Source organism: Equus przewalskii, unplaced genomic scaffold (genome assembly GCF_037783145.1).
Source record: "Equus przewalskii isolate Varuska unplaced genomic scaffold, EquPr2 ChrUn-10, whole genome shotgun sequence".
Taxonomy (NCBI): Eukaryota; Metazoa; Chordata; class Mammalia; order Perissodactyla; family Equidae; genus Equus; species Equus przewalskii.
This window is the reverse complement of record NW_027228747.1, coordinates 1,562,195-1,577,090: the sequence shown is the minus strand read 5'-3', so window position 1 is coordinate 1,577,090 and position 14,896 is coordinate 1,562,195.

The following is a 14,896-nucleotide window of genomic DNA, read 5'->3' as shown; positions in this document are numbered from 1 at the left end:
CAGACAAACAGAAAAATAGAATATGGTGTGAAATACAATGTGTATAAACTCAAGCTGGGATGGGCGTGTGACCCAGTTGTGGGAAATGAGATAAGGCTTCCCGCAAGAAGAAAGACCTAAAATGAAACTAGAATGATGAGTAGGAGTCTGTGAGTGAAGGAACAAGGAAGCTAGAGATCTGATAACTGGAGCCTCTGGCAAAGGTTTGCCTAACTATTCCAATCAGGTATTCGAGGGAATTGTGAAACTGCAGGAAGAATTATAGATTCACACATAGACTAGAGAATTAAAGGAGATACAGTACTCCCTGAGGTCATCCCTAACCACGGTGATCCTGAGGGAGCCATGGAGATGCCAATGTATGGATATCTGAGAAGCCCCTCACCTGTCCCCGTGGGAGGATCAGGTGTAGAGAGAGGAAGTGAAGCCATCAGAACCTGGTAGAAAGAAAGTGATGAAAACTAGAGACTAGAGGTTCTGGTGATTTAAAGAACACAAGAAACAGGACTGAGGGAGGGAGACAGCAGAAAAGCTAGGATTGTTGTTCAAAGAATGGGATTGGAATGGAAGACTTCAGAAGAAGCACAATCCTGCGTTATGACAGGGTCTGCGTGTCCTATAGGAAGGTGTTCTCCAACTCAACTTTCCATTAACCAGATCCTCAGAATGCCTTCAGCCGCTCCAACATCAGCCAGGATAAGGGGCGGTGAAATGGAAGAGAAATAGAGGGGAGGAGAAAGCCATGGAGTTGAGGCTCTCAAGGCACTGTGCAAGTAAGGAATTGGACAAAACATGTACGTGCAGTTAACTCACCCCATAGGTTTACCATTGGTTGGATGGAGAGGAAAATGGAGAACAGGAGCTGAACTCTTCCTTAAAGGTGGGGGAGTAATATATTAGTAAGCTTTGCTGTGGTAACAAAAGTCCCAATACTTCAGAGGCTTACATCCACAAACGTGTATTTCTTTTTCACATTACGTAAGGGCTGTGGGTCAGCTCAGATTCTGCCAAGGTCTGCTGGGCTCTGCTCCCAGCTGTGAGTACACTGGGATCTACTCCCCATGTTTTCTCAGTCTGGGACCCAGGCTCATGGAACAAGAGGTTGAACCAAGCTATGCAAGCACATTTAAAGCTTCTACTTAGATACGTCACACCGTCTCATGGTCCATTGGTTACATGAGTCACGTGACAAGCCCAACACAGTGAGGCTGGGAAGTATACTCTTCCCATGGGGTAAAAAGGAGTAAATGTTTGGGAACAATGATACAATCTATCACAGATAGTGACCAGGAGGTTGATGAGAGCCTCCATCAAGAATGGTATAGAGTGAATTGGTCAGATGACATAGGCCTCAAGTGGCACGATTCTAGAATATTAGTGGGAAAAATAAGGTCTGGAAATGGCATTGTGGACAAAGACAAATGCTGACCCTTCCTCCTGGCCCCTTCAGGCCCAAGGCTGGGGATAATGAGAAACCACTCCTGGACAGCACTGGTGTTCTTAGGGTCCTCATGAGTTCCGTTAAGGCAGCCTCTGTGTTGTGTCATCTCTGCAGCCTCCATGCCTAGTGCAGAGCCTGGCAAACAAGGACCTATCACTGTCAGCTTCCTTCCTCCTGCACCTTCTTCCAGCAGAAAAAGGAAACCATTATCCTAACATCACACTCACAGTGGACTCCTCTCCGCTTTAAGATATTTTAACCATGATTGGTTTAATGTCTCTTTCCACTCCAACTTTCTGTTTCACTTCCCCTTATGCTGGCTGGTGTTGGAGTGGCTGCATGCATTCTGAGGATCCTGTTAATGGAAAGTTGAGCTGGAGACACATGGAGCTTCTGTTTAAATGTGTATTTGCATGGCTTTGGGCTGTGGTAGGGAGAATTTGGAGACGGTCTCCCAAGACATCGTTCCCTAATGCCCAGGATTATGAATATGATGAGATGCTGTCCTAGTCAGCTCAGGCTGCCATAACAAAATACCACACTGGGTGGTTTAAACAGCAGACATTTATTTCTCACCATTCTGGAAGCTGAGAAGTCCAAGATCAAGGTGCTGGCAGATTTGGTTCTCGGTGAGGACTCTCTTCTTGGCCAGCAGACACCTGCTTTCTCACTGTGTCCTCAGAGAGAGAGAGAGAGAAGGAGCTCTCTGCTGTCTGTTCTTATAAGGACACTAATCCTATCAGGGCAGGGCCCTACATTCATGACCTCCTCTAAACCTGATTACCTCCCAAAGACCCCACCTCCGAATACCATCACACTGGGGGGAAGGAGTTCAACATACAGATTTGGCGGGGAGACACAAACATTCAGTCCATGACAGATATCATGCACGATTTCATAGTTTACGTAGCAAAAGGGATTTCTCAGATGTAATTGAGGCTACTAGTTGGTTGACCTTGAGTGAATCAAAAGAGAGGCTTTTCAGTGGGCTTAATCGAATCACATGAGCAGAAGAGGAAGTTAGAGATTTGAAGGACAAGGAAGATTCAAGATGCTGTTGATGGCTTGGAGATGGAGGAGGCCATGTGGACAGGACCTGAGAACAGTCTCTAGGAGAGGAGATTGTCCCCCAGCTAACAGCCAGCAAGGAAACAGGAACCTCATCCCTATAACCACAAGGAGCTGAATTCTGCCACAACCTGAATGAGCCTCGAAACAGATTAATTCTCAGAGTCTCCACATAAGAGCTCAGCAGGCTCACAACTTGTGTTATGGACTGAATTGTGTCCTCTCAAACTTCATGTGTTGAAGTCCTAACCCCAATTTGACTGTATTTGGATATAGGGCCTTTAAGGAGGTAATAAAGATTAAGTGAGGTCATTAGGGTGGGACCCTAATCTGATAAGGCTGGTGTCCTTATCAAAAGAGGAAGAGAAGCCAAAGGTCTCTCTCTGCACAGGCACAGAAAAAAGGCCATGTGTGGACACAGCCAGAAGGCAGCCATCTGCATGCTTAGAAGAGAGGCCTCACCAGACTCAAACACTGATGGCACCTCCGTCTTGGACTTTCAGCCTCCAGAAGTGTGAGAAATAAATTTCTGTTATTTAAGCCCCCGGTCATGGGTATTTTGTTATAGGAGATTGAACTGACTAAGACACCTTGATTTTGGCCTTGTGAGACTCTAAGCACAGAACCCATCCAAGTCCACCCAGACTTCTGGCTTGTGGAACTGTGAGATGATAAATGGATGTTGTTTTAAGCAACTAAGTGATGTTGAGGTCATTTGCTATGTGTCAGTTGAACCCTAATATGTCAGCAGTCACTTGCGTGTATAGTTAAGTAACTGTTAGCCAGCTCAGCATGGGAAGGGCTTCTACCACCCACTGTGTTGACTCATCCAGCATCATGAAAGGAAGTTCAGGGCCAGAGATTATATCATGATATCAAGGTGCTCAACAGTGCCCAACACCAGAAGTACACGGACAGCGCAGGAGAAACAAGATGTGAAATGTAGGAGCCAGAAGCTAGTCTGTGAAAATTCTTCCAATCAACAGAAGAATAAAATTATAAGCAAAGTATTCAGTTCTCGTTGGCACTTAGTTAAACAGAAGTTCTTTCATGTCAGTAATACAGTCAATAATGAGTCATATACATTTATAAACATACCATAGGACTTTTTATGAACATCAAGCAAAATAGAATTTATCAAGATTCTTGTGTTTGAAAGGCAAACACCTGTAAGAAATGGTTTCAAATGGTGAATATATATGTCTGTGAAATTGTGTGTTTTATTCATCCAGCATATTGGCTACCAACTTAGCAAATCTGAAACATCTTATCCCAATGAAATAGCACACAAAACTGCCACCAGTGCAGCAAAATCAACTGAAGAAACAAGTATTCCAGAGACAAGCTTGTACTCACATTTACCAAGAGCTCAATGCAGGTAGCACAAGTAATTTAACTAGACAGTCGTGTAGCTCAGTATAAGACAGTGACAACTTTATGTGCAGCTGAATGTCTCTTACGTAAACCTTAAGTTAATGTACAATAACCTTAGTTTTGTGTATTTTTTCAGTTATTTATCCAAATCACAATTGAAATATGCTTGGAAGTGTCCTGGTCCAAGCCAAACATGTATCCTGAAAAGAAAGAAGACTGATGAAGCTTCAAAATGTCAGAAAGAAAACAAAAACTCTGGCGATCAACATTATGAGAGTAAAGAAAAGAACCAAAACAGGCAAATTAATTTAGACCATTAAAATGACAACAGAAGAGGTAAAGACAATTATGAGACTTGCGATACTCATAAACAGGAAATGGAAAAGCACAGGAAGATGAAAGTAATAGAAAGGGAAAACACAACTTGTATGATCAGCAAAGGATGCACCATCTTAATTTTCATAAATTCATTGATTTCAAAAAGTACCATGATCTTTCATTATAGAGCGACAGTGAACAACATCTCATTCAACATTGTTTAACAAAAGATAGTTTGTTTTGTCCTAAATTGTTATCCTAATTATATTTGCAGAGAATCAAACAAAACAAATAGTAGACAGAAGAGATGCTTCTCAGATATTCTGAAATAAAATTTGACAATCAGACTGTTATCAGACCCTGGCTGGCCTGCTCCAAAACTAAAGATTCAGTAGCCATTGGAGTGCAGTCAACAGAGAGAAACCACACAGCAACCCGAACAGGGAGAGTTTCATATGAAGGATTATTAATTTAACAGGGGATTGGAGTAACAAGAGATTGGCTAGTAAGACAAAGAGGACTCTAAGCATATAGGGATAGAAGCCGTAAGGAGCAGCCACTACCCCTGGGCTGAGAGAGAGAGCTCCCAAGGAAGAGCCCCACCCACCACCCACTCACCCCCAGGGCTGAGACCTTACTGGAGAGGACAGGCCATGGCTCACTGGATGGCAGAGAAATGGCTGTGGTTCACACCTGTGGAACTTAGTGGAAATCCACCCCCTAGGATGCCAGAGGAAACATGAAGTGGTGTCTCATTGAGGCATTCATTCTGCTGCAAAACTATCTGAGGGGTGAGGGTGCTGGGGAAGCTGCTGCCACCATGCACTGCAGGAGCTGGGCATTGAAGAAATAGGAGCCTGGCACTGGAGAAGCCACTGCAGGAGCCTGGTACTTGAGAAACTGCCCATGTGTATTGATCAGGGTTCTCCAGAGAAACAGAACCAACTGGATGGAGAGAGAGAGACAGAGAGGTTTATTTTAAGGAATGGCTCACATGATTGTGGAGGCTTGGCAAGTCCAAAATCTGCAGGGTGGGCCAGGGGCTGGAGACCCAGGGAAGAGCCAATGTTGAGGTTCAAGTCTGAAGGCTGTCTGTGAGCAGAATTCCCTCTTCCTCGGAGGAGGTCGGTCTTCTGTTATATTCAGGCCATCAACTGATTGGCTGCAGCCCACTTATACTGTGGAGGGCAATCTACTTACTCAAAATCCACCCATTTAAATGTTAATCTCATCCAAAAACGCCCTCATTGAACATTTAGAATAATGTTTGACCACATATCTGAGCACTATGGCTCAGCCAAGTTGACACATAAAATTACCCACCATACTGTGCTGCAAGAGCTGGGCACTGGAGAAGCCACATGTGCTGCAAGAGCTGGATGCTAGAGAAACTGCCCATGCTGCAGGAGCTGGGTTCTGAGGAAGCTGAGTGTTCCACAGGAGCCAAACCCTGGAGAAGCTGTGTGCATTGAAGAGCCAAGCACTGGAGAACCTGTGACTGATCACAGCCTGGTGCTTTCTCTGCACTGTAGGAGCTAACCAGACAGGTGCACAGGTGCCAGGAAGGAAAACCCCTTCCACCTGCAGTGTCTCTCCAGTGCCCTGAACTGAGAAAGCTTACTATTGCGACAGCTGGCAAAGGACAAATAGTTTAAGGGCCCAGATCCATTTCACACAGCAGGCAACGAAGGACGAATTCAGAACCAAGAGGCAACAAATTGATAACCGATATGGTTTCCATATATCATTTACTCATATACTATTTTCAACAAGACAAACGTGATCTATATCAGACAGGTTTTCAGACTAGAGGAACATATGGAGAACCTTGAAAGTGATCAAGACTCCACAGAGTATAAAAAGGCCATGTTTACTAGTATTACATGGAAATCAAATAAAATATACACTGACTAGCCCAATAGTTTGAAGAACAGATAAGGACAAATATTTGGTATTACTGCATAGTGCAAAAAAAAAAGTAGTTTCAGTTATTGCATTTTTAAGTAAAAGAGGTTTACCCTTTAAAGGTGACTGAAAAGCAGCATTTTACAAATAATAGAAATCTGATTAAAGTCATTAAACTAATTGCTGAATTTGAGGGGGAAAAAATGACTTATTCATCCAAAACAGCTTACAAAAGATTAATCAAACTAATGACAAAACATATACAAAAAAGAGGTGGTAAATCAAATAATTAAACCAAACAACAAATATTACTCCACACTGCATGAAAGATGCTGAGTAGTTGATGGTCATCATGCACAATTGTTAAAATGGAAAACCGCAGGAGCAATCTTACTTTTTCTCCATCAGAAAAGCGTGAATCTCTGACTTTATTCAAAAGTGAAACAAGTACCTGATGTCTGTTACCTGCCACAAACAGCTCTCCCTCTCTCTCTCCCTCTCTCTCTCTCATCTGTCCCACGACAACAGTTGTTCTGAAAGGTGAGACAAAGGACTCCCAGCCGCTTTGGAAAGGTTCCTAGCACTCGGAATGAACAGTCTGCAGAGCTCGTTCTCCACCTCTCTGGAGAGAAGCTGCCCCCACTCTGTCTAAGGCTGTTGACAACTCTCCTATTTTGCGATAGTTACATGATTTGTCTTTTGGGTCATCTTTTGGATGGTATATTTTAAACACATCTCAGCTTGGATTTTCCTTTTAACAGTCTCAATGTGATGAGATGGCCTTCCCATATAAAGCTGTCCGAGCCTGGCGACAGGCATACAGGACATTTCAAGGACTCAGATATATTTTTGAAGACTTGGAAAAGAAACAGGAATGAGATCCAAAAAGTCGATAAAGGTTGAATACACCTTTTAACTGTAATCTGGGAAAACATTTTAGAACATGTCAATAAAATAAGTGATAAATTACAGATTTAAATGTATATGAAGGCCATAGATATATTTACTAAAAAACTAACATAAAAGTCAGATTAAAAAACCAATAAAATAGTGAAACAAAAGCAATAAAGAAGAGAGAAGGAATCAATATAAATTGTTCTGACATTAACAATCATGTTGTAAAATAAACAAGTTCAGGTCATACCAAAAACAGTAGTTCAATAAGAAAAAGAGATAAATCTCAAATAGACGTCATAGTGAAGCTCTCAGATAACATAGGAAGCCACTGCCACACAGCAGAGACAATAAACCAATAATAAGCATCTTCCATTTAAAAACTATTTAAGATTACATTTTATGAAAACTTGAGATGCCCTGAAGTCTTACGGATCATATGTGAAAGAAATCTGATAGAGGTTTTCTCAACTTGGCAATAATCCTAAGAATTTACATGACATTACCAGTAACACGTTATAAAGCTTTGAAAACAAAAGCTGTTCTAAAATATCAATGGCAAAAACTAATTTAATTAACGTATCAGAGGAAAGGCTGAATTATCTTTCTAGACTCTATAATGGTTGTCACATGAGGCAATCAAAGATCATAGAGCCAGGAAAACATAGAAAAATAATTAAGCAACCAGTTGAGTCATCCAGTTAACAAAAATATTGTCATTTTCGGACTTGTGTAATGTTTGCGGTTTGTCATCTTTTGAAATTTGTGATTTGCTGTATTTTTTTCTCACTCTAAATAAAAATTTACTCTCATGTTTAATTTTGCATTTGTAACTTTGCATTCTTTTTCTGAAAGGAAAGTCCCCCCAGAAAGTTGCAGGGCCCCCAAAATCTGTACCCAGTCCTTCCAGTCTTAACCATTTTGTTCAGGATTTTGGCTACGCCACAGCTTCTGCCTGGCATCCCCTCCACTTCTTCTCTGCCTAGAAGATTCTTAACCCTCCTCCAAGGCCCAATCAAAAGTCACCTCCTCTGTAAAGCCTTCCCTAGCTATCAACGCAAGAAATGAAGCATTCTCCCTCCTGCCTTCAGGACTCTCGGCACTTTCTCGCTTCTCTGTGGTGCTCTCTCGTGGCACCGGAATTTCCTCTGTACAGGAGCCTCTCCCCAGTGAGGCAGCGAGCTCCTGGGGACAAGCACCGGGTCTTCCCCACGCTGATGGCGTGTTCTCTCCTCACAAGAGGAGATCACAGAGAGCACGTTGGCGGGGTGCACGCAAGGCTGGCCAGGCGAAGGAAGGATGGGGCTGATACTAACACAATGGCCCCAGGGCCAAGAGTGCAGCGTTCTAACTCTTTATGTGACACCAGGCAAAACCCATGTTTCCTTTGCCCTTGAGAAGTCTTTGTCTTCTCATCTGTCAAATGCGGAAACAAACAAATTACCAGCTTCACAAAGATAATGGACGTGAAAGCAGCTAGAAAGATAAAAAGCGCCATCCGAATATCAGGGGTTATATTAATAGTGTCGACAGACTCAGGCTTGCTTGGCAGAGACACTGAGTGAAATCCCACGGCTTAGAATCCCAAATCTCTCCTCACCGGGTACACCCCAGTTTACAGAAGTGGGCGATGGCACTGCAATTTCAGCTGCCAACAGGGCGTGACAGCAGCTAGAGCAAAAGATTACTGTCAACCACACAATGAGGAGGAGCCCAGCCCCCCAGCTGTTCCTGAAGCCAGAGCCCAGCCCTCGGGTGAACTTGACTTCCTGGATCATTCTCCACAGAGGGGTCCTGGAGCCCCTTCTGTTCCCCTAGTCCAGCCCAGAATTAAGCAGTTACGTAAATCAGCTGGAGGCAAACAGTGACAATGATAGACCGTGCTTCTCTCCGCACTGAATTCCACACTTGGAATACTGTCAGCACCAACATCTGCCCACTGCAGTCTCCCCCCACTCAAATTCTGTCTATGCAAATCACGGCCAAGATTTGCTTTTTTTTCTGTTTTTTTTTTTTTTTTTTAATGCATGTGCCCATTTCCCCCAGCACTGGAGAAACGGGAGTACAGTCGGGGTCTGATTTGCACTGACGACTCAGCACAACTCTGCTCCCAGAGACTCTGGAGTGACCAGTCGATAGCCCCAGCCCTTCTCACCCTCTTCCACTGGCAGGTAGACAGGCCTTGTCTTCCCCACTAGGCACCACAGGGTGGAGACTGCGGCTGGTTTGTCTTTAGAAACTTCCTCCCTTCTCCCCTTTGGGAAGGAGAGTGAGACCGCAAAGGTAGTAGAGCCTGGTGTCAGGAGACCCCCAGCCCCGGAGCTCAAACGTCCAGGTTCAAAGCCCAGCCACGTGTGTCAGCTGTGTGATCTTGAGCAAGTTACCTAACCTCTCTTTGCCTCGGTTTCACCACCTGTAAAACAGGAGAATGAGCAGTGCCTCTTCTGCAGTGTTGGAAGATTAGGTGACTTAATATCATGAAGTGCTGGGAACGGCGTTGACTGGGCAGCATGTGTCCAACGATGATCGTTAGTACTTCCTCCAGAACGTCACATCCCGCCAGTAGGGATTTCTCTCTATTCTGTACATTGTATCCCCGATCTCTAGAGTGGTTCCTGGAACATGGTAACTTTCAAATAAATAATATTTAATGAATGGATCTCCTCTCTAGGCAAATATTTATTCAGCTAGAGGAGATGAGGGCCTCTGGTCTGTCTGGAGACAGCACTGCCTCCGTCTCAGCCTCCACCCCTCCATGCCATCCCATCCCACGAGTCTGAAGTCCTTCCCTCAGGATCATGCATAGGTCAAAGCATAGAACCTCCTTGGTTTGGTCCCTCCTGCCAAAAAACTGCTTCTTCTCTCTCTTCTCTCACCACTGCCTCCTCTCACTGAGCCAGCTCCCCCACCAAACCAAGAGGCCACAGCTGAGCCCGGCAGACCTCTAAATACTGCCCTCCAACCCAGAGAACCAGGGCCTTGCTCTTTCTCCTGGGTCCCAGACCACTTCATCAGCATCCCCCATCCAAGCCTTTCCCATCTCACAGACCTCCAGCACTGACAGCATACACCTGCTCCCCACCCCCGCCCCTCCCGCTCTGCCCTCTGAGATAATTACTGTACCTTCTGCCCAACACCCTTCTCCTCAGTTTTTCCCAGACCTGTAGGTCTCTCCAGAGATGCTTTTTTTTTTAAGTCAAGTTATATACGTACATAATTTTAAAGTCAAACAGTTCTACGAGGCTAATATCAACACTCCCCACCCTCAAATTCCCATCCCCGAGGCAACCACTTTCAATCCATTTCTTCCTGTATTTACTTCCTTTTTTTTTTTAAAGATTGGCACCTGAGCTAACAACTGTTGCCAATCTTCTTTTTTTGTTTGTTTTCTGCTTTATCTCCCCAAATCCCCCCTGTACATAGTTGTATATCTTAGTTGTGGGTCCTTCTAGTTGTGGCATGTGGGACGCCGCCTCAACATGGCCTAGACAAGCGGTGCCATGTCTGCGCCCGGATCAGAACCGGCGAAACCCCGGGCTGCCCGCAGGGGAGCGCGACAACTCAACAACTCAGCCAGGGGGCGGGGCCCGTGTATTTACTTCTGTATTTCTAAATAATAGACTTCTATCTCTACTTGATGACTTTTCAGGCTGTTATACTAGCTAATGACTTCCTATACTAGAAAATAAGAATCTGGTTCTTCTACAACATACACACACACAAATACACGCACACTTCCCCTCCCGCACAATTTCTCAAGTGTAGTTATATCATAGTTTTTGCTTAAAACAGAATTCATGATATATAGTATAATGACTGTGTAACTACTGTTCACAGATAAACCATGTCATCTGCTTTGAGTATATTTTCTTTCTTGTACAACTTCCTGTTTTCTCAGGAGTTAACAGATGACCTGTTTTTTCATTTGTTTGGTTCTCTCTTTTCCTATCACTAACCCTCCCAGAACTCTCCACCAAATTATGAATCTCCTCTCAGTTCACTTAAATACATTAGGTGGTCTCTAACTTCGGTTTTATTGCTTGGAGACTTCTCCCCTGGAGCCCCCTGTAATCCTGCTCCAGCCTGGACAGATTTCTCTCTGGATCTGCTGCGAGGCCATCTTCTTGGGTTTTAGCTACCCCTTCATCCTAGGATTTCCTCCTGCCTTTCTGCCATATGGCAGCACTTATTTCCTGCATCTACACCTTCATCTTTCTTGGTCTATTCCTTTGTTTTAGAAGAGCTCATCCTTCAGTCACTTCTCAAGAAAGAATTCTTAGGAGGTGACATTAAGACCTTGAATATCCAAAAACATTTTTTCTACCTTTATAATTGATTGATAGTTTATCGGGACATAGAAATCTAGACTATAAATGAGTTTCCTTCAGAAGCTTGAAGACATTGCATGATTATCTTCTATTATGCAGAATTATAATCAGTTTCATTCCACTGGAAAATTTAAGAATCTTTTATTTGTCACAGTGTTCTAAAGTTTCATGAAGATATGCCTTGCTGAGAATCTTTTTTTTTTCAGTCCACTGTGCTGGGCAATCAAGGGATTCTTTTCTTTTCTTTTCTTTTTTTAATTTTTGCTGAGGAAGATTCTCCCTGAGCTAACATCTGTTGCCAATCCTCCTCATTTTTGGCTTGAGGAAGACTAGCCCTGAGCTAACATACGTGCCAATCTTCCTCTATTTTATATGTGGGTCATTCCACAGGATGCCTGACAAGTGGTGTACGTCCACGCCTGGAACCTGAACCTGCGAACCCAGGCCACCCAAGTGGAGCGCGCTGAACTTCACCACTATGCCACTGGGCCAGCCCAGTCAAGAGATTCTTTTAATATGAAAACACATAGCTTTCAGATTCAACAATTTTCTTTTATCGTGTCTTTGACCATGTCCTTCCCTCTGCTGTCTTGGTCCCTTCTCCAATCTTGAACTTCCAGAACTGATCCTCTGATACTCATTTCTTTTCTGTCTTATTTTCTACATTTTAGTTTTTTAATTCTACTTTCTGTTCAACTTTATCTTCTAACACTTATATTGAATTTTCACTTCTGCCAACAATGGGGGAAACCCAGAAGCAAGCCCATTGCGTAAGTTTCTAAGATCTTTTTCTTCTCTGAATATTCTTTTTTTAATTTCCGCTTGTTCTTCGGTTACAGATTTGATATCTTCTCTTAACTCTCTGTGAATATTGGTCTTTTAAGGTTTTCTTCTATTACCTGCATTGTCATTTTTATCCAAATTCCTTTTATTTGTTTATCTATTTATCTGAAGGTTTGGGGGTTTTTCAGTGTTTCAAATGTAAGGTTTTGCTGAAATGTCCAGTAATCCTAGGCCATCTGCTCCTGTTTAAGAATGAGGTACTAAAAACTGTTGGGAAGCTGTGTCTGAAAGGGCATGGTTTGTCAGTCAGTAACCTTCATTATAGTGTGACCCAACTGAGTTATTTTAAGGGGGGTTGTGAGATTGTGATTTATAATAAGAAATATATATTTGGCCCTCCTCCCAATTCCTGGCAGAGAGCTCCTAAAATCCTTGAATTTCCTAAGTGACAAGAGTGGTAAATTTGTCTTGATATTCATAATGAGCCCCTTTCAACTACACCTGAGGTTATGCGCCGGAGTCCAGCTCCAGCTGAGTCCAGGTTCCTGAGGGAGAGATGGAGTCGGCGCAGTGAAGGAGGGGGCGTGAGACTTGAGTCAGTGCAATCAAGTCTCACTTTACTGTGCACAAGTGTCGTTTTTATATTTTTCAGGATTAGTACAGAAATAGCTCTACAAATATTCTCAGAGAGATAAGGAAGTACAAAGCAAGTCTGTCTTTACTGGTTTATACAGCGTTTTTATATCTTTTTTAGCAGGGGATAAATATAGCAGTACAGATGTTCTTGCAGAGTAAACCACAAAGCATTCATTGATAAGTATAATCTTACAGAGAACAGAGTTAACTTTTGGGGGGAAAGGTTAACTATCTTTTCCTGCACAAAAGCGACTTCAGCAATTAAGAAAAGACTTCTATGATATTTTGCCAGACACATGCAGGAGAATAATATATTTTTCAATAACTAACATATGGAGGAAAATTCTACTTTACGGAGGAAGTATATCTATGCTTATCATGGAAACTGGAGGAAGAGCAAAACATCAACCAGAAGGAGGCAGCTGCTTTGATCCAAATACTCTCTTCAGTATGAACCCCTCATTAGGGAGAAAATTCTCCCACTATCTATGTGTGTCAGGGGGAACTTGCCACTTGCGATATTCTGAAGGCTTATGCAGGTGGTCACATATTTTTCTCAGTACCAACCCCGCGGGGGGAGCATGCTCTTTTCTCCAAAGCGGCCATCTGGAAAATTACAGCATGAGTAGGAAAATGGGGTATAAGACAAAGGGAAGAAAAACAAGTTTTTAAAGTTCAGCATAGCTTGGGGGAAGGCCGGCTTTACATTTTCTTGCGGAGGGGCGCCGTGCGTCCCTCCGCTCTTCTTGATCAGCTGGACCCTGTCAAACAGCCGATCAAATGCTGCCTCAGCCCCCAGCAGTTACGTTAATGAGGTGACATTTGGAAAGCACCTAAGGATGGGGCTGGTCGCCAGGGAAACCAACCATGTGATTGGAGGGTGGGAACTTACAGCCCCGCCCCCTGACCTCTGGGAAGAGGAGTAGAACTGGAGGTTGAATGGGTCACCAATGACCAATAACGTGATCAATCATGCCTATGTAATGAGGCCTCCATAAAAACCCAAAAGAACAGGGTTTGGAGAGCTTCCAGGTTGGTGAACCCGTGGAAGTTCAAGGAGAGTAGCTTTCCCAGAGAGAGCGTGGAAGCTGTGCACTGCTTTCCCCACACCTAGCCCCATGCATCTCTTCTATCTGGCAGTTCCTGAGTTATAGCCTTTTATAATAGCTGGTAATCTATTAGGTAAAATGTTTCTGGGAGTTCCATGAGCTGCTCTAGCAAATTAATTGAACCCAAAGAGGAAGTCATGGGAACTTCTGATCTATAGCCATTGGTCAGAAGCATGAGGGACAACGCAGACTTGCAAGCAGCATCTGACGTAGGGGAATGGGACAGTCTTGTAGGATCCGATGCTATCTCCAGGTAAATAGAGTCAGAATTGAGTGGAAGTGTAGGACTGGTGTTGGAGGATTGCTTGGTGGGGTGCAAAAACACACACGTCCGAATAGCCATCTTGGGATAGTTCAGCCTTCTCTTCATCAGCACAGACCCACCACTTGCCCTCATGGCAGTTCAATGTCAGGCACCGAAGCTGGATTTCCAGGCTCAAATCCCTCTTCACCACTCACCAGATGTTTGACCTTGGACAAATTAACTAACCTCGCTAAGCCTTTTTCCTCACCTCTAAAAATGAAAGCGAAAATAATGTCTAGCTTAGAGCATCATTTTGAAGATTAAATAGCGTGATAAATGCAAAGCGCTTGAAAAAGTACCTGACACACAGTAGACCTCCGATAAATATTGGGTGCTTTTTTTTAACTATTGCTCTTCTCTGGCCTTTTAAATGCTCTCCCTCTTCCTCTCTTGTCCTTTCTCATCCATTATTCATTCTTCAGACAGTGTGACCATTTTAAAACATAGATCTAATCAATCAAGTCCATCTTGGCTTGCTTGGGACGGATGGGGTTCCCAGATACAGGATTTTCATTGCTAAAGCCTGAACATGCCTGGCAAACCAGGACGAGTTGGCCACCCTAAGTCACTCCCTACATAAGATGATGTACAGGCTTCCCATTTCTCTTTGAGTAAAGTACAAACTCCCTGCCATTCAAAGCCCAGGGTGACCTGGCCCCTGCCCTCCAGTGTCGAGCCTCTCTCCTTCCCCCAGAACTGCACTCCATCTGCTCTGGCCTCCTTCCAGCTCCTCCAT